Consider the following 18,857-nt stretch of genomic DNA (forward strand, 5'->3'; position numbering starts at 1 on the left):
GCACTGTACTAAGCACTTGGGAAGTACAAGTTGGCAACATATAGAGATGGTCCCTACCCAACAGTGGGCTCACAGTCTGGAAGGGGGAGACAGAGAACAAAACAAAAGATATTAACAAAATAAAATAAATAGAATAAATATGTACAAATAAAATGAATAAATGAATAACTAGAGTAATAAATATGTACAAACATATATACACATGTACAGGTGCCGTGGGGAGGGGAAGGAGGTAAGGCGGGGGCGATGGGGAGGGGGAGGAGGGAAAAGGAAGGAGGGGGCTCAGTCTGGGAAGGCCTCCTGGAGGAGGTGAGCTCTCAGTAGGGCCTTGAAGGGAGGAAGAGAGCTAGAGTTTGAATGGAGAGGAAAGGGCGGATCTTGGCAATGTTGCGGAGGTAAGACCGGCAGGTTTTGGTGATGGCGTGGATGTGAGGGGTGAACGAGAGGGCGGAGTCAAGGATGACACCAAGGTTGCGGGCTTGTGATACGGGAAGAATGGTAATGCCGTCAACAGTGATGGGAAAGTCAGGGAGAGGGCAGGGTTTGGGAGGGAAGACAAGGAGTTCAGTGTTGGACATGTTGAGTTTTAGGTGGCGGGCAGACATCCAGATGGAGATGTCCTGAAGGCAGGAGGAGATGCGAGCCTGGAGGGAGGGAGAGAGAGCAGGGGCAGAGATGTAGATTTGGGTGTCATCAGCGTAGAGATGATAGTTGAAGCCGTGGGAGCGAATGAGATCACCGAGGGAGTGAGTGTAGATCGAGAACAGAAGGGGACCAAGAACTGAAACTTGAGGAACCCCTACAGTAAGGGGATGGGAGGGGGAGGAGGAGCCTGCAAAAGAGACTGAGAGTGAATGGCCAGAGAGATAAGAGGAGAACCAGGAGAGGACCGATAGCCAATCTGTCACCAAAACCTGCCGGTCTCACCTTCACAATATTATCAAGATTCCCCCTTTCCTCTCCATTCAAACTGCTACCTTGTTAGTACAACCACTAATCATATCCCGACTGGATTACTGCATCAGTATCCTTTCTGATCTCCCAACCTTCTGTCTCTTCTCACTTCAGTCTGTACTTCACCCTGCTGCCCAGATTATCTTTCTACAGAAACACTCTGGGCATGTCACCCCCCCCCCCACCTCCTCAGAAAACTCCAGTGGTTGCCTATCAACTCATATCAAGCAAAAACTCCTCACTATTGGCTTCAAAGCTCTCCATCCCCTTGTCCCCTCCTACCTTACATCCCTTCTCTCCTTCTACAGCCCAACCGCAGACTCCGCTCCTCTGCTGCTAGCTTTCTCACTGTGCCTCGTTCTTGCCTGTCCCACTGTCAACTCCTGGCCCATGTCCCACCTCTGGCCTCGAATGTACTCCCTCCTCACATCCACCATACTAGCACACTTTCCCCCTTCAAAGCCCTACTGAAAGGTCACCTCCTCCAGGAGGCATTTCCAGACTAAGCCCCCCTTTTCTTCTGCTCCTCCTCCCCTCCCCATCGCCCTGACTCCCTCCCTCTGCTCTACCCCCTTCTCCACCCCACAGCACTTATATAGATATATATATGTACATATTTATTATTTATATTATTAATGAGGTATGTAGCTGTGATTATATTTATTTATATTGATGTTATTGATGCCTGTTTACTTGCTTTGTTATGTTTTGTTGTCTGTTTCCCCCTTTCTAGATTGTGAGCCTGTTGTTGGGTAGGGATTGACTCTATTTGTTGCTGAATTATTCTTTCCAAGTGCTTAATACAGTGCTCTGCACACAGTAAGCACTCAGTAAATACAATTGAATGAATGAATGATTAATTGTAAAATTCAACATGGAATTTATTCAGTTCTTTCCATGCAGCAAAGCACAGTGTTAAGCTCTGGGGTAGACATGTGATAATCAGATTGGACACAGAACCAGGGTCATCTGACATCCAGTATTTGCTCTTTCACTAGGAAAATGGTCGTTTGACTAAGAACTTAATTTTTTCTGGACTTTAGCCCCTCTGAGCTCCTCACTCTGTACATTTAGGGCTTTCACTCTACTTGTGGGGTTGAAAAATCCTCCAAGACAGCTCAACTCCTAATCATCCTTTCCCCTTCCCTGCCTGCCACCTCCCACATCTACCATGCCAGTCTAGTAAGATTCAAATCATATACTGTGGGTTCCTATACAGCGGGGATAGTATCTTTTTGCATCATTTGTACAGTACTAAATATGTACTCTGGGGCTCAGAACACACTTTCTTAGAATTGCGCTTTCCCCTCTCCCATTTATCTCAAGGAATCCTACCTTTGCCAGATGCTTCACAGTAGAATCCTTCTGGACAGAGCTCACATGATCCTCTGCCTTTTTGGTGCTGATAGGTTCCTCTCTCACATGCCAGTGGACTGGGGGATCCCTTAGGGCAGTAGAAGCCGGCTGGGCAGAGGAAAGAGACAGGGGTGGCTGAGGCCTGGCTAAGAGGACAGTAGTAGCCAACAGAGCATGGTCCATCTGGAGAGATTTTCCCAGCATCTGCAAGGAGGCGGGGAGCAAAAGTCCAGGTTTGATGGGGGCCAACAGCAGGGGTGGTATCTGAATCGAAACTGGAAATGAGAGGTGACCAAAATCTGATGAAGCCTGGATTTCCCTGCTCTCTCCTCCCTCCCAAGTAGGGGCCAGCACTTCTGGATCTAGTGAAGGGGTCTACTAGCAGTGGGGCTCTATAAAAGTGGATAAAAGTAGAGATGGCATTCTTTCAAACCCTGCAGTTTTAAGGACTGGAGTTGGACTGGGCTAAACTGAGACTTCCCTGGAGATCCCAGATCTTCTCTAGGTTGGTCCAAGACAGCCTGGGATTTTCTCAGATTCGAAGGATGCTGACTAAAACCCTCAGGCTTGCCAGAATCGTTGAGGCAGAGAAGGTCCTGTGCTTAGCGGGTCCCCCGGGGGTTCTGCAGTCAGCCCTAGCAGACAAGACCTGTGAGAAGACTAGATCTTCTTTAGGACAAGCGGTCCTCAACACTCAATAAAACTTGCTGACCAACTTGATGGGCCCTCTCTTTAGAATACCGGGGTGCATCACTCCCTGGCAACTGTAAGCAATCTACATGACCAGCAGGGAGTGTGGGTTGGTTCATAGACTTGATCACTCAGGAAGAAAACCTCACTGACTTTTAAAAAAATTTTTAGTATTTGTCAAGTGCTTACTGTGTGCCAGGCACTCTACTAAGTGTTGGGGTAGATAAAAGCTAATCAGGTTGGACACACTCCATGTTCTAATAGTGTATTTGGGTGTCTGAATGAACAGATTATTTGTACTGATGTTGCTGTGGCCATACATGTGTATCCTTGAAGTCAAGTGTGAGTTATTATGTATATCACATAAATGAATAGGCCCAAGGAATATGTTCAGTGCCCCTTGAGATACCTGAGTTTGAACAGAACTGCCCTTCAGGGCAAGGCTGGCAATCCTCAGAGCGGGTGCCCCCAGACTGGCTCCTGAAAGTACCTGCAGGGCAGGGGTACTGCGTGGGGAATAGGGTGCCCGCTGGGCAGTAGAAACCTGCCGGCCAGTCCTCTGGCTTGTTCCCCTCAGGCTGAAGAAATCCCTCTGGAGACTGGAGCCGTACTCTGGAGAGACAGACCTTAGTGATGCAAGGCAAAGTGATGCTTCAGACATAAGGGGACAGGCTCTTAGTAATTCCCTGGGGACAACGTTCCCTCCTTTGTCATCCAATTAATAAGTGTTGCCACAGTCCCCAAGCCTAATGAAGGGGACTGGGGGCAACTGCGTTGGGCTGGATAAAAAGGGCAAACCCCTCACCCTTATGTCTTCCATCTGAAACTCTTGGATGTCAGTGGTATGACATCAATCAATCAATCAATCAATAGTATTTATTGAGCACTTACTGTGTGCAGAGCACTGTACTAAGCACTTGGGAAGTACAAGTTGGCAACATATACAGTCCCTACCCAACAGTGGGCTCACAGTCTCAAAGGGGGAGACAGAGAACAAAACCAAACATACTAACAAAATAAAATAAATAGAATAGGTATGTACAAGTAAAATAAATAAGTAGAGTAATAAATATGTACAAACATATATACATATATACAGGTGCTGTGGGGAAGGGAAGGAGGTAAGATGGGGGGGATGGAGAGGGGAACGAGGGGGAGAGAAGGAAGGGGCTCAGTCTGGGAAGGCCTCCTGGAGGAGGTGAGCTCTCAGTAGGGCCTTGAAGGGAGGAAGAGAGCTAGCTTGGCGGATGGGCAGAGGGAGGGCATTCCAGGCCCGGGGGATGGCATGGGCCGGGGGTCGATGGCAGGACAGGCGAGAACGAGGCACGGTGAGGAGATTAGCGGCAGAGGAGCGGAGGGTGCGGGGTGGGCTGGAGAAGGAGAGAAGGGAGGTGAGGTAGGAGGGGGCGAGGTGATGGAGAGCCTTGAAGCCCAGGGTGAGGAGTTTCTGCCTGATGCGCAGATTGATTGGTAGCCCCTGGAGATTTTTGAGGCGGGGAGTAACATGCCCAGAGCGTTTCTGGACAAAGACAATCTGGGCAGCAGCATGAAGTATGGATTAAAGTGGGGAGAGGCACGAGGATGGGAGATCAGAGAGAAGTGTGATGCAGTAGTCCAGACGGGATAGGATGAGAACTTGAACGAGCAGGGTAGCGGTATGGTTGGAGAGGAAAGGCGGATCTTGGCAATGTTGCGGAGCTGAGACCGGCAGGTTTTGGTGACGGCGTGGATGTGAGGGGTGAATGAGAGAGTGGAGTCAAGGATGACACCAAGGTTGCGGGCTTGTGAGACGGGAAGGTTGGTAGCGCCGTCAACAGAGACGGGAAAGTCAGGGAGAGGGCAGGGTTTGGGAGGGAAGACAAGGAGTTCAGTCTTGGACATGTTGAGTTTTAGGTGGCGGGCAGACATCCAGATGGAGATGTCCTGAAGGCAGGAGGAGATGCGAGCCTGGAGAGAGGGGGAGAGAGCAGGGGCAGAGATGTAGATCTGGGTGTCATCAGCGTGGAGATCATAGTTGAAGCCATGGGAGCGAATGAGGTCACCAAGGGAGTGCGTGTAGATTGAGAACAGAAGGGGACCAAGCACTGAATCTTGGGGTACCCTCACAGTAAGGGGATGGGAGGGGGAGGAGGAGCCTGCAAAAGAGACTGAGAATGAGCGACCGGAGAGATAAGAGGAGAACCAGGAGAGGGCGGAGTCTGTGAAGCCAAGGTCAGATAGCGTGTTGAGGAGAAGGGGGTTTTCCACAGTGTCGAAGGCAGCTGAGAGGTCGAGGAGTATTAGGATAGGATAGGATTAGGATCAATCAGTCAATGGTATCAATTGAATGCCTACTGTGCACAGAGCACTGTACTAAGCATTTCAAAAAGTACAGTACAATAGAGTTGGTAGACATGATCCGCGTCCCCAAGGAGTTTACAATCTAGTGGGGGAGACAGACATTACAATAAATTACAGATTGGGAAGCAGCAGAGCATAGGATATGTTCATAAGTGTTGTAGGACTAAGGGTGGGATAAATGACAAAGTGCTTAAGTACCGATTCAAGTGCAGAGATAATGGAGAAATGAGGGAGAATAGGTGGGGAAGTGTGGGGTTTGAGAAAGAAGTTTTCATGGAGATGTGATTTCAGAAGGGCTTTGAAAATGGGGAGAGTGGTGGTCTGCTACATATCAAGTGGGAGGGAGTGCTAGGCCAATTAGAGGGGTTGGTGGTGAGATAGATGAGATCGAGGTACAGTGAGGACCAAAGTGGGACCAGACTGGGTTGTGTAGTAGAAGATCAGTGAGGGGGGATCTCACAGTGAGTAGGAGGTGGAGAGAGTCGATCCAGTGCCTTAAAGCCAAAGGTGAGGAGTTTATGTTTGATGTGGAGATGGATGGTCGACCATTAGAGGATTTTGAGAAGTGGGGAGATGTGCACTGAGCTTTTTTTAAGGAAAATGATCGAGGCAGCAAAATGAAGTATGGACTGGAGAGATTGAAGGCAGGGTGGTCAGCAAAGAGGCTGATGCAGTACAAGAGGTAGGATATGCTAAGTGTTTGACGTATGCGAGAAAGAGCAAGGGAAAAGGAGTAGATTCCCAGGCACAGAAAGGGGTGCCCAGTTCTACATTCTGGGCTTGCAGGTGGTGGGAAAGAGGGAAGAGCTGGGGCTAGTGAATTCATCCTCTTACTTTCCTGCTGGACAAGTCTTGCACAGGTTTAGCCCAGGCTCATTTTGATACTGTCCAGGAGGGCAGAGCTGGGGCTCTGGGCTGCCAGGGGGGCAGTAATGACCAGCAGGGCAGAGAGCATCTAGGGAACAAAACCAAAATGATGTATTGTCTCCTGAGACTCTCCACCTCTCTCCAGTGGTAAGCCACCCACCTCCGATTTGACTTTTTGGAAAATCTGATATCAGGGCTTCACCCTAAGCTTTCCCACCTTCCTTTTCCCAACAGGTGTCCACAAGAGCAGGGAGAGTGGAAAAAGCCCCCAGTATTCCTCCAGTATTCCAAATCCCAGAATGCTGTGGGACCAAACTTAAGGGTGTACTAAGCACATTCCAGCTTGGATTTGAACCTCTGCAGGTTAGTGCAAAGTAGGTGAATGGGATATTCTGGCATATTTGCATATTGTTCCAAGATGGCCTGGAATACCTTCATAAATGCATGACTGTCCCAATTACATTTGGCCATAAGGTCAGCCTGCTCTTGTAGGTGAAATGCCTCTTGAGAGGTTATCCATGTCTTCCCTGGATTATGCCCTAACACTGACCCTTCTGGGCAAAACCAGCCTCCCTCACACTTTGCTTCTGGGTAATCCAGACCTCGGCGGGAGCAGAACAAGCCCGCTGGACACGGCTGGCATTCATTGACAGCGAGGGCTCCAGGGAAGGCCAAGAAAGAGCCTGGAGGATCCACAAGACAGAGACCACAGAGGAATGAGTAAAGGGCAGTGAGGTTGGAGGTAATGGACCCTATCTGGCCAAGGATTACTCTGTTCTCCTTTTGCTCCACCCCACCCTCAGCCCTAAAACCCAACCTTTTCCAAAGGTTACCTCGGGCCAGCAAACTGGGGGCTGTTAGAGCTGATGAGCAGGAAAAGAACCGGGGCTGTAAGAGGCCTTGGCTTCAGAAATAATGGCAGAGAAATATTTATGCAGAGAGAAAAACTTCCGACTCACCTGGGAGACATGGGGAGGGAGTTGGGCTGCCTTGAGGGCAGACATGACCGGGGGGACAGGGGCTCCCAATTACCCCGCCAATAGGGTTAGGGGCTAAGGCTCCCCCTGTGCAGTAGAATCCAGCATCACAGGGCCCCGATGGCACCACCAGGCCTTCAGCTGAGCAGTAGGAGCCTGTAGGTGGTGGGAGGAGGGAAGAGCTGGGAAGAGCTATTCCTTGACCCAGACCTTAGGGTCTCTGAGTCCTCCCTCAGAAAATAGACACAGTTGATTAAGTGGGATTCTTGGGCCAAGGGAGATAGGGAGTGGCCACTTTCCCCTTCCTCTGAGATCAAGACAAGAAAGAATGGGCTCCCCCTGCAGCCAGAGGGGCTTTGGTTAGATATTGCAATGAAGACTTGGGATTAAAGTTTACAAAGAGTTTCCTAACCCTATGAGTTTTGAGTTTCTGATGTTCATTCTCAGGGGATCAGGGAGAATTTTGAGAGTATATTATGAAAAGGTGAGGGCAAGAAAATTTCTGGGTTGGTTAAAGTATTAGTTTTGCGCAGATAATTTGCTGTCCCTTCCAACTCCATGATGCTTTCATTCATTCATTCATTCAATTGTATTTATTGAGCGCTTACTGTGTGCAGAGCACTGTACTAAGCACTTGGGAAGTACAAGTTGGCAACGTATAGAGACAGTCTCTACCCAACAGCGGGCTCACAGTCTAGAAGGGGGAGACAGACCAGAAAACAAAACATATTAACAAAATAAATAGAATAAATATGTACAAGTAAAATAGAGTAATAAATATGTACAAACATATATACATGTTATGTTGCCAATTTGTACTTCCCAAGCGCTTAGTACAGTGCTCTGCACATAGTAAGCGCTCAATAAATACGATTGATGATGTACAAACATATATACATATATACAGGTGCTGTGGAGAGGGGAAGGAGGTAAGGCGGGTGGATGGGGAGGGAGGTAGGGGGAGAGGGAGGAGGCTCAGTCTGGGAAGGCTTCCTGGAGGAGGTGAGCTTTCAGTAGGGCTTTGAAGGGAGGAAGAGAGCTAGCTTGGCGGATATGTGGAGGGAGGGCATTCCAGGCCAGGGGGAGGACGTGGGCCGGGGATCGACGGCGGGACAGGCGAGAACGAGGCACGGTGAGGAGGTTAGTGGCAGAGGAGCGGAGGGTGCGGGCTGGGCTGTGGAAAGAAAGAAGGGACTTCTTTCCCTTTGTAGAAGGAAAGAAGGGAATGCTTTGACTCTAAGCATTAGCAGGTTGGCCCAACGTCTTTCAGAACAGTTTGGATCTTTGGGTGAGGAAATGGACTGGCACTTATGAGTTGGGGTAGCAGGGCCAGGGGTTCTAGGCTGGACTTTTCCCATTTCAGGCCTCAGTTTCTCCATCTCTTTTACCTGGGTCACAGGGAGCACAGTCATTCAAGAGGCTCCTCCCTCTTTGAGGATTGTAAGTTCCTCGGGGACATGGGGACTGGGTGGCTGAGGCAGTGGCAGAAGGGCAGTAGTGCCCAGCAGGACACTCATGTCCAATGAAAGAGGAGGCATTTGCAGGACAGAGGAAACTATCAGAGAAAGAGAAAGAGGACATTAAGGTTCAGATGGAGCATCATTCTCTTAAGGTCCCTCCCTCCCAAGCAAGGATGTGCACCAGGCTTTCACTACCCAAATAGGCCCATTGTTATTCTGCCAATAGGTTGGAGCCTGAGAGGAGGCTCCAGTAGTAGACTCAAGACCAATCTTTCAGGATGGGAAGAAGGGTTGCCTGGGTGATAGTAAGCTTCTTCATCTCCTCTGAAGGCCAGACCACCCATAGACTTACACTGCAGTGGAAGGATTTAGGAAAATATGAAAATATTAGAAGGAATTTCCTGACCTTAGATTTAGGGTTTGGGACATGTTAGCACACCCTGTCAAGGTATATGTTGGGAGTTGAGGGGGTTATCCCCTTCTTAAAGGATCAGGGCAGACATCTCTCTGGGCAGGACAGTTAAGGCACATTGCTTGAATGGAGCCATATTAATTTGGAAGGTGTTCCCTGATTCCAGGTAGACTATTGCCCTAGTTCCCCGCCAGGATGGTGACATTGTAATGTGGATCTCCCCACCAGGGCACATTTCTAGACAGAGTACAACTTCTGCCTCCAGTTCAACAGGCTAAGCTAGGTCAATGAAAGGTAGAGGGAAAACCAAAGGAGAACAGGGGAGTTTGCCTCATCACACTTACCCTGGAGGACACAGCACACAGCTGGCCTGGGCAGGAAGAGAGTTGTAGGTCCCTGCAGAGCAGGCCTGAAGGGTCCCAGTGCCCTGGGGGCAGAAGTGTCCTAGGGAGGAAACAGATAGCAAAGATCTGAGTGACCAGCACTAATCTGAATTCCTTTAGGTCTGTCTGGAAGAAGTGGGAAAGGCCTAGCCTAGGAAGCAGCCTGGCCTAGTCAATAGAGCACAGGCCTGGGAATCAGAAGTCCCAGGTTCTAATCCTGGCTCTGCCATTTGTCTGCTGTGTGACCTTGAGCAAGTCCCTTCACTTATCTGTGCCTCAGTTCCCTCATCTGTAAAATGAGGTTTAAGACTGTAAGCCCTATGTGGGACAGGGACTGTGCCCATCCCAATTATCTTGTATCTACCCCAGTGCTTGGAACAGTGCCTGTTACATCGTAAGGGTTTAACAAATACTGTTATTATAATTGTTATTATCAGGAAACCAAAAAGGAGGAGACAGAATACTGCTTTTATGCTTGCCTCCCCAGAATGCTGTCTGCTCAGAACCCCCCACCACCTCCCAAACCCAGAACCCAGGGGGCAGAGCTGACTGGCATGTTACCTGTGGGACATGGCCCCCCAGTCTGGCCCCTGGTGGGGTGGATGGGAATGAGGGATCACCCCCCAGGCAGAAGGAGCCTTCACTGCAGTGTCCAGTTGGTGTCACAAGGCCAGTTGAATTGCAGTAATGACCTGGAGGGCAAGGAGAACAGTCAGCCTGTGGAATGTAACAGTATTCAGCATTTAAATACCCCAGACCCTTTCTCCAGACCCTTTCTTCAGGCACGCGCTCGCGCGCGCACCCCCCCCCCCCCCAAATCAACAATTCTCCTCTTTACTATGGGATACTGAGAGAGCAATAGGATCCTTAAAAAAAAGATGGAGAAACTGAGCCCTGCAAGGGGAAGGAGCTTCTCCAAGCTCCCACATTACAGTGGTGGAGCAGAACCTAGTCTGAGGTTCTGTCTATACTGTCTGTCACCAAGAGTCTAAATCCATATCTTGCATTGCTCTGGTTTCAAGACTGGTTCTTAAATTCCATTTGAAATCTGATATCACACCTCCCATAGTAACACTTCACTCTTCATTTCCTGTTCCTGGGCCCTTCATTCAAGACTACAGAGTAACCATTTGCTGAAATGTGGAATCCATCTAAATTCAACCAAGCTTCTGTCTGGTGGTCTGGCTAGTGCCCCTCCACAGGGATCTTGGGTACTGCCCACTTCTGAATGAAGATCTGGGAGAGATCAACATGAGATTCTAACATGAACTGAAATGGTAATATGAACAAGAACATGACATGAGAGCTTACTGAAGATGCTTTCTGAGTACTGAGTAAGACTGTGAGCCCCACGTGGGACAATATGATAACCTTGTATCTATCCCAGTGTTTAGAACGGTGCTCGACACATAGTAAGCACTTAACAAATGCCATTATTATTATTATCATAATTATTATTATTACTATACTTATCTTTACTTCACTTGTGGAGCAGTTCCAGTGAAAGTCAGCTGAGACAATTAGGATTCAGCTTTGTGTGAGAACCCAGCTTCCCTCCTAGCCACCACCAACCTCTTACCACGCTGTTTGGAATGGATTCCCTGATTCCAGGTGGATGATTGCCCCAGGTACCCCCTGGGCCAGTTATGTTGTAATCTGAGTCTCCCCATGAAGGGTATACTCTATACTCCTAGAGAAGAACACAACTTCTGTCTATTGTCAGAGGGCAGCTGGAGACTGTTCCATAGGTCAAGCCAGATTTCCAAAGGAGAACCACTGTTCTGAGTGGTTTGCGAGATCTCCCTTCTCACAGTCTTTTCTGCGTAGAGTATCTGCTTACCTCCAAACTCAGCCGGACATCTTTGCTGAAAGTACCAGCAGGACAAGGATTGGGCAAGACAGTGCCTCTGGGACAATAGTGACCTTGAGGGCAAGCACCGGCCCCACCTGGTACCAGAATATAAGAAATAGATCCAAATACTGGGAAAAAGAGGGAATGAGCTGCCCACTTCCCCACATGTCAACTAGAATCTGGAAAAAGCAGTCATTCCCTTAGACTAGGTTCTGAGCCCCAGTTCCCCAGTAAGCTGGCATTATGCCTAGGCACAAATGAGATCCCCGAGGCCTAACCCCTATTCAATCTGACTAGTGCTGGGAAGAGGGCCAGAAGGGCTGAAACCCAGAACTGTTCCCTTCTCAAGACTGTGCTTCTCCCTGAGACCCTCCAGGTTTGGAGAATATTACTCTTGTGGGCAGGAATTGTATCTGCCAACTCTGTGGTATTTTACTACCCTAAGTGCTTAGTACAGTGCTCTGCCCCCTGTAAGCACTCAATAAATACTGATTTAGATTAGACTGACTAGAATGATTCAGAAACAGCTCTTTTCCCTTCTTTCCCTTGGCAGGAAAATGTTTATGGGGGCCCTTCTCCGTTAATATTTGGGAGAATCTAGGACTCCAATTTGGCCCCCACATTTTCACATTGGTCTGTATCAGTCAATCAATCATATTTATTATGCACTTTTTATAGAGCACCATACTAAGCACTTGGGAGAGTATAATATAACAGAGTTGGTAGAAAGATTCCCTGCTCACAAGTTTACAACCTGGGTTGGGCGGGGGAGGGGGGGCAGACATTAATATAAATAAATAAATGACAAATATAAACATCAGTACTGTGGGACTGAGGGTGAATAAAGGGGGAAATTAAAATATCAAGAGTGACACAGTAGGGAGTGGGAGAAGCTAAGGTGGTTTGGTCTGAAGGAAGAAAAGCCTTAGCACCTTCCAGGTCAGACTGAGGGTTTGGCCATTTCGATCCCCTGAGGCAGAAGTAGCCACCCCAGCATTCTCCAGTCACGTCCGTGGAGTTGGCCTCCAAGCAGAACTTGCTATCACAGGCCCGGCATTCTGCTCTGCTTTTCAGCCCTGACACCGTACTGTAGGTCCTGGGGGGACAGGGACACCAGTCCACACCTGTGCATTTGGGGCACTAGAAACCTGGGAATGAAATCTGAGTCAAGACTGGGACCAGAAGAAGAAGAAGAGGGTGCTAAAGAGCCCTCCAAAGTTAGAAGAGGAGGCTTGTAGAGACCTCCAAAGTTAGGACCCAGGATCAGCTCAGAATATTCAGATTCCTCCCAGGTTTAGCAGCTTGTGGGCCTGGAAAGGGGTGATTGTTCATATCCAGTCCCCTCTCATTACAGAGGAGTAAATGCCATTGATTGATTGATTGAGTGTTCTTCTGAAACTCCTTGAGTGGTACCCCTCCCTGCCCATATCAGTTTGGAGAAAGCAGAGGAAGGACTGAGGAATACACGGAAGCAAGAAGATGGCAGAGATGGTCTTCCCTTCATTGAGGGTTCAGGGCAGCTCTTAGTCTGCCCATTTGCAGACAGACAGGCAGGCAGACAGGAACCTTACCTCTTGGGCAAACCTGAGACTCCCATCCTCGAATGTAGTAACGGCCCCCGGGGCAGGTCTGGCATCCTGCAGCCTGTGCGTGGGACATGAAGGAGCCAGGAGGGCAAGGGATGGGGTGTGCTGTTCCCTGAGGACAGAAGTGTCCAATGGGACAGGGTCCCCCTGACAGTCCATCTGTGGGGGTGGAGAGGATAGCTCCCAGCAAGCAGTAAAATCTGGAATAACATTAACAGACACACAAGCACCTTAAATGAGCCAGGCTATAGAACTACATCCCATGGGGGTACTGTGCAGGGCAGGGAAAGACAGGAGCTGAGAATCAAACACCCAACAGCAAGCACAGAAATAAAGAATCAGGGCCTCAGAAATCAGACCCTGATTCTACCTCGGATTAGGAAAGTAGACTCAGGAATTCAACACAGAAAATTGATTTTCTTGCTGATCATAAGGGGGAGATGAAGTTGACAGCTTGATCTTGGGGTCTAGTCATAGCCAACTTCATTCCACTAATTTTGGGTCCCTCCCTGACCTAGGCCTTATGGTTTTGGGGAAAAAGTCTGGGAGCGCTGGGGTGAGTGACACTGAGAAAGTGGAAAAGCAAAGAAAAATACTGAGAAAGAATAAGTTTCACGGGATGAATGATAACATCTTACTGAAACTCTCAGGGGCCCTGAAAGGAGACTGTAAAAGTCCATGCAGGCAGGCATATGCCAAACACATCCATCAGCTGTATTTACTGAGCCCCTACTGTGTGCCTAGCAATGTGCTAGGCACTTGGGAGAGTATAAAAGAAGAAGAAGACAAAATCCATGCCCACAAGGAGCTTACAGTATGGCTGGGAAAAGACATAAAATAATTTAGGGACAGAGGAAGAAGTGCTCAAACAATTTAGTATGTAAAACGACATGTTCAAAAGTGCAATGAGTGCAAAATAGCGAGTGCAAAAGTGCTAAGATGGTGCAGAAGTGCTGAGATAAGAAATAAATTATTTCCATTATTTGCTTGAGGATGGCTCATGATGACAGTAAAGTCTTAGGGCAAGGTCTCACTCATGAGTGTGTAAATCTTTAAAGAGCCAGGCCATCCAATTGGCTTTAGTATGTTTTACACTTGTGGAACTGTGCCTCATTCTCATCCTTCTGCTGCTAATCCTCACCATTGTCTGAAAGTCCTTCTACCTTCACTACCCTTCACCTCCAGCAGATCCTGCTCTTCCCATCTCCAAAGTCTCCCTGAGGCCTTCCCTAAGGAATCTTTAGTCTCCCCCCAACCTATATCCCTTACCTTCCATGTCTGCCTTCTGGATACCTAAGCCCATAGGTTACCACTGCCTCTGTGGCACTTACATTCATACCTTTATACTCTTCTACTTCCCTAAATGTAATTGATTTATATTCTTTTCTTCCCCTGCTAAACTACATGGTCCTTGAGGTCAGGGATCATGTCCCCTAACTCTAACTCTGTCTCCCTTAAAAACCCCCAGACCACTTCAAAATCCTTCTGAAATCCTACCTCCTCCAGAAGGCTTTCTGCAATCAATTTTTCTTTTCCCAGGTGACCATGCCTCCTCATAATCATTATCAATAACACTTTTGAGCACTATACTGAATATGTGGGAGAATACAAAAGAGTTAGAGGACATGATCCCTGATCTCAAGGAGCATGCAGTCTAGCAGGGGAAGCAGAACATAAACAAATTACATTTAGGGAAGTAGAAGAGTATAAAGGTATGAATGTGAGTTCCAGGCAAGAGGAAGGGTAGACGCCGGAGTCATAGTTGGCAGAATAGAGAATGAAACACAGTCAGTCAATCAGTCCATCGTATTTATTTAGTGCTTACTGTGTGCAGAGTACTGTACTAAGCACTTGGGAAAGTACATTATAACAATAAACAGACACATTCCCTGCTCCCAACCAGCTTACAGTCTAGAAGAGGAGACAGACGTTAGTGCTCTGCACACAGTAAGCACTCAATAAATAGAATTGAATGAATAAATAAATGAATTACAGATACAAATATAAGTGTTGTGGGCCTAGAAGGGGGGATGAATAAAGGGAGCAATTCAGGGCTACTCAGAAGGGAGTGGGAGAAGAGGAATGGAGGGTTTACTCAGGGAAGGCCTCTTGGAGGAGAAGTGCCTTCAATAAGGCTTTGAAGGGGAAGTAATATTCTATCAGATTTGAGAAGGAAGGGCGTTCCAGGGCAGAAGTGGGATGTGAGTGAAAGGTTGTTGGTGAGATAGACGAGACTGAGGTACAGTGACAAGGTTAGCATTAGAGGAGTGAGGTATGCAGGCTCAGTTGTAGTAGGAGAATTAGGGAGGAGAAAAGTTGAATTTGGGTGGGAAGGAGAGTGTGATCTGGGGTGTAATAGATAGTGGAAGAAGAGTGGATCGATAAGAGGAGAGAGTGAATGAATTGCCTGAAAACCACTGGTCAGGAGTTTCTGTTGGATGCAAAAACTATTGGAAGTGTTTGAAGAGTAGAGAGATGAGTTCAAAATGACATTTTAAAAGGATGATTCAGGAAGCAGAGTGAAATATAGAATGGAGAGGGGAGAGGTTGGAGGTAGAGAGACCAGTTAGGAGGTGGATATAGTACTCAGGATATGGCAAAGGATTGGGCCAGGGAGGTGGCTAATCAAATGGAGAGAAAGGGCAGATCTGGGAAACATTGTGGAAAAAATATAGGTTAGGATTTAGCAACAAGATGGATATGATGTATGGATCCATACTTCATGCTGCTGCCCGGATTGTCTTTGTCCAGAAATGCTCTGGGCATATTACTCCCCTCCTCAAAAATCTCCAGTGGCTACCAGTCAATCTGCGCATCAGGCAGAAACTCCTCACCCTCGGCTTCAAGGCTCTCCATCACCTCACCCCCTCCTACCTCACCTCCCTTCTCTCCTTCTACAAGCCAAGCCCGCACCCTGCGCTCCTCTGCTGCTAATCTCCTCACTGTGCCTCGTTCTCGCCTGTCCCGCCGTCGACCCCCAGCCCACGTCATCCCCCTGGCCTGGAATGCCCTCCCTCTACCTATCTGCCAAGCTAGCTCTCTTCCTCCCTTCAAGGCCTTACTGAGAGCTCACCTCCTCCAGGAGGCCTTCCCAGAATGAGCGCCCTCCTTCCTCTCCCCCTCGTCCCCCTCTCCATTTCCCTGTCTTACCTCCCTCCCTTCCCCACAGCACCTGTATATATGTATATATGTTTGTACATATTTATTACTCTATTTATGTATTTATTTATTTTACTTGTACATATCTATTGTATTTATTTTATTTTGTTGATATGTTTGGTTTTGTTCTCTGTCTCCCCCTTCTAGACTGTGAGCCCACTGTTGGGTAGGGACCGTCTCTATATGTTGCCAACTTGTACTTCCCAAGCGCTTAGTACAGTGCTGTGCACACAGTAAGTGCTCAATAAATACTATTGATTGATTGATTGATTGATCCCCCTTCCCTCAGGACAGTATAATTTTATTGAATCATTTTTAAAATTTCATTTCATTCTCTCTTGTGTTTCTGTATTTGTTCAATTTGAACTGGGGTCCTAATGGAATGGAAACAGAGATGAAATGACAGTAACCTATCACCTGCCTACCCTGAAGGCCAATATGTGAGGGTCAACTTGTCTGTCTTCTGCCCAGAAGGAATATCACACTGGGCACCTTTTATCTGGGATTTTATTTTTCAGCATCAATCCTACCACTGCCACAGCTCTTGCTTCTGGGATTCACACCTCAGATGCTCTACCAAAGTTCACACTAAGTTGGGAAGAAGCCCAAGGAGGCTCAGGAGAAAGAGGGGCATTCTGGGACTCTCCCTCAGAAAAAAACCCATGATTACCCTAAACCAGCATATTTCTGCAAAATGGTGGCTTTGGCATCGTCAGGGTAGGCTGCATGGTCAGAATAATCATATGCTTCTTTGTCCAATATATAGGAGGGCAGTCAGTGGCCGTGTTAATATCATCCTAATGGTAGGTGGGCTGTAGGATTGGGTGAATCCAAAGAGTGCTGCCTGGATGGAATCAGTATTGTAATGGTTCTGATTGCATTTTATTCTGCCTGTATTGTCTATACCCCAGCCATGGCATGGTGCTTGGCACATAGTAAGTGCTTAAAACATAATTATAATATTTTTATGGTAATTATTATTGTCAATATAATCATCAATAGGCTCTTACCCAGTGAATGCCACTGAGATGAGTGGCAAACAGACCAGAGTGTCTGTGACATCATTCTTTCACTCAGTGACTACTAGTTCACCAATCACCTAGAATCCTCTAGATGATTGGGTGGACTCGTAAAGAATCCAAGGATCAGCACAGTGTAAGTCCAGAGAGGTCTGGGAAGGGGGTAGTCCTCAGTCCCAGGACCAAGGGTTCCAGGGAGGAGAGGGGCTTCTTTGGGTTAAATGAAACCCTGAACTATAAACAATCTCCCTTAGAAGTTTGCAGTACCAAAACATAAGATTCCAGGTACAAACACCATGAAGTGGTAAGTGCTGGGTTAAACTGTCTGAGGAAAATGACAGAAATGTCTGCCTCAAATCTGAGCCCTGTGCCAAGGGTATTTTAGAAAGTAAATCATACCCTGCATGAAAGTCTGAGGCTCCATGAGAGGGTTGCCCATTTTTCTCTATGGCATATTGTTCAGACAAAATCCTTCAAGTTGACAGAGCAGGCAACATTCTCAAATGTCTTTGGAACAATCAGTCTCTCATATTGGATTACTAACTCACCTCATCTGGCAAACAGGAGGAGGAGCTGGGGAAGAGGAAGGCAATACTTACTGCTGGGGAAGTTGGGGAAGAAAGAACCTAGGATAATTTCGTGTTCCTGCTACCAACATGTTGATGCATCCTCTGAAACCAAAATGTGTGTGGGTTAACCTGGAATTGACCCCTGCATCAGGGGACCCCAGTCTGGGCTGCTCAACAGGGGGTCTCCCAGCCAATTGTGGAGAGCTGATGCTCCTGCTGCTGCTGCTGCTGCAGCTACTCTCAGAGCTGTAGAGTGGGGGAAGGGAAGGAGCCAAAGAGCTACTGTTACTGCTGCCCTAAATAAAAAATAAATCTCCTGCTTCTAGAGCTCCCTGGCCTGTAGGTATGACCAGCTGGGGAATGGTGCTAGTGATCCCAGTATCTACCTCTCCCAGGGTCTCCCTACATCTCCTCTCTGTCCCCTCCACAGCTTTGTGCCTTGAGGAACTGATGTGGCTGTGGGTGTAAAGAAGTGGCAGTTCCATCTCTAAATCCCCTCCCAGAGCAGGGGCAGAGGACCTGGGAACAAAAAAGGATTTTAATTTTTCAGAAGCATTCTTTTGGGAATGATTTTAATAAAGTTTCAGATCCTGTAGTCAGGAACCAGTAAAAAGATGTATCTCATATCAGCAGGAATCAGAGAATGTGATTTATAATAGTGCCATAAATTAATTCCTTCAACTGAGTGAAGGAACATCAGGGGAGTCCTGGATGCGAGTAATCCACTGAAATATAGCTTAGGTAGTCTGCATGCTTGTTGTGTACCTCTTTAGGTGGCTCTGACAGCTCAATCATTAAATTGGAACCTTAGGTTATTGGAAACTGGCAGGAGCATAGTGAGGAAGCTGAAAGAGGGGTTTAGGTTCTCTCTAAGAAGACTTAAGGCGGGGTTGGGACATCACCTCCCTACCCCTACTTTGTTCCTGCTACCAACAAGTTGTTGCATCCTGCACCCATGAACCACTTTACCGTTAGCTACCTACTTCAAGGGTAGGCAATAGACATCCCTGTGATTTGCCTCCTGTTCTCTTTCCTTGCTTGGGACATTATTGCCCCCACTGTGGTATTCCTTCTACCTCCCCTGGCCACCCCTGCCCTTCCCATGTCCACCTGGATCTTCCAAGGATGCCAGCGGGCAAAGCAAGTACTGGGGGTGAGGAAAGAGCTATCTGCATGAATGGATGGCACCAGCAGGAAAAGTTGTTATGCAGCATGGTGAGGGGTCCTGGGGTG

At 47.8% G+C, this 18,857-nt stretch overlaps 1 protein-coding gene across 3 annotated transcripts in view; it reads left to right on the plus strand.

The window, feature by feature from the left end:
- Positions 1-18,857, plus strand: part of LOC119935193 (sushi, von Willebrand factor type A, EGF and pentraxin domain-containing protein 1-like) — a 99,252-nt gene that overhangs the window by 11,172 nt on the left and 69,223 nt on the right. For all 3 annotated transcript variants that reach the window (XM_038754848.1, XM_038754849.1, XM_038754850.1), the window contains exon 2: positions 6,442-6,570. The gene's annotated coding sequence lies outside the window, so the exon portion shown is untranslated. The remainder of the gene's footprint in view (positions 1-6,441; positions 6,571-18,857) is intronic.

This window comes from Tachyglossus aculeatus, chromosome 11 (genome assembly GCF_015852505.1).
Source record: "Tachyglossus aculeatus isolate mTacAcu1 chromosome 11, mTacAcu1.pri, whole genome shotgun sequence".
NCBI classification, from domain to species: Eukaryota; Metazoa; Chordata; class Mammalia; order Monotremata; family Tachyglossidae; genus Tachyglossus; species Tachyglossus aculeatus.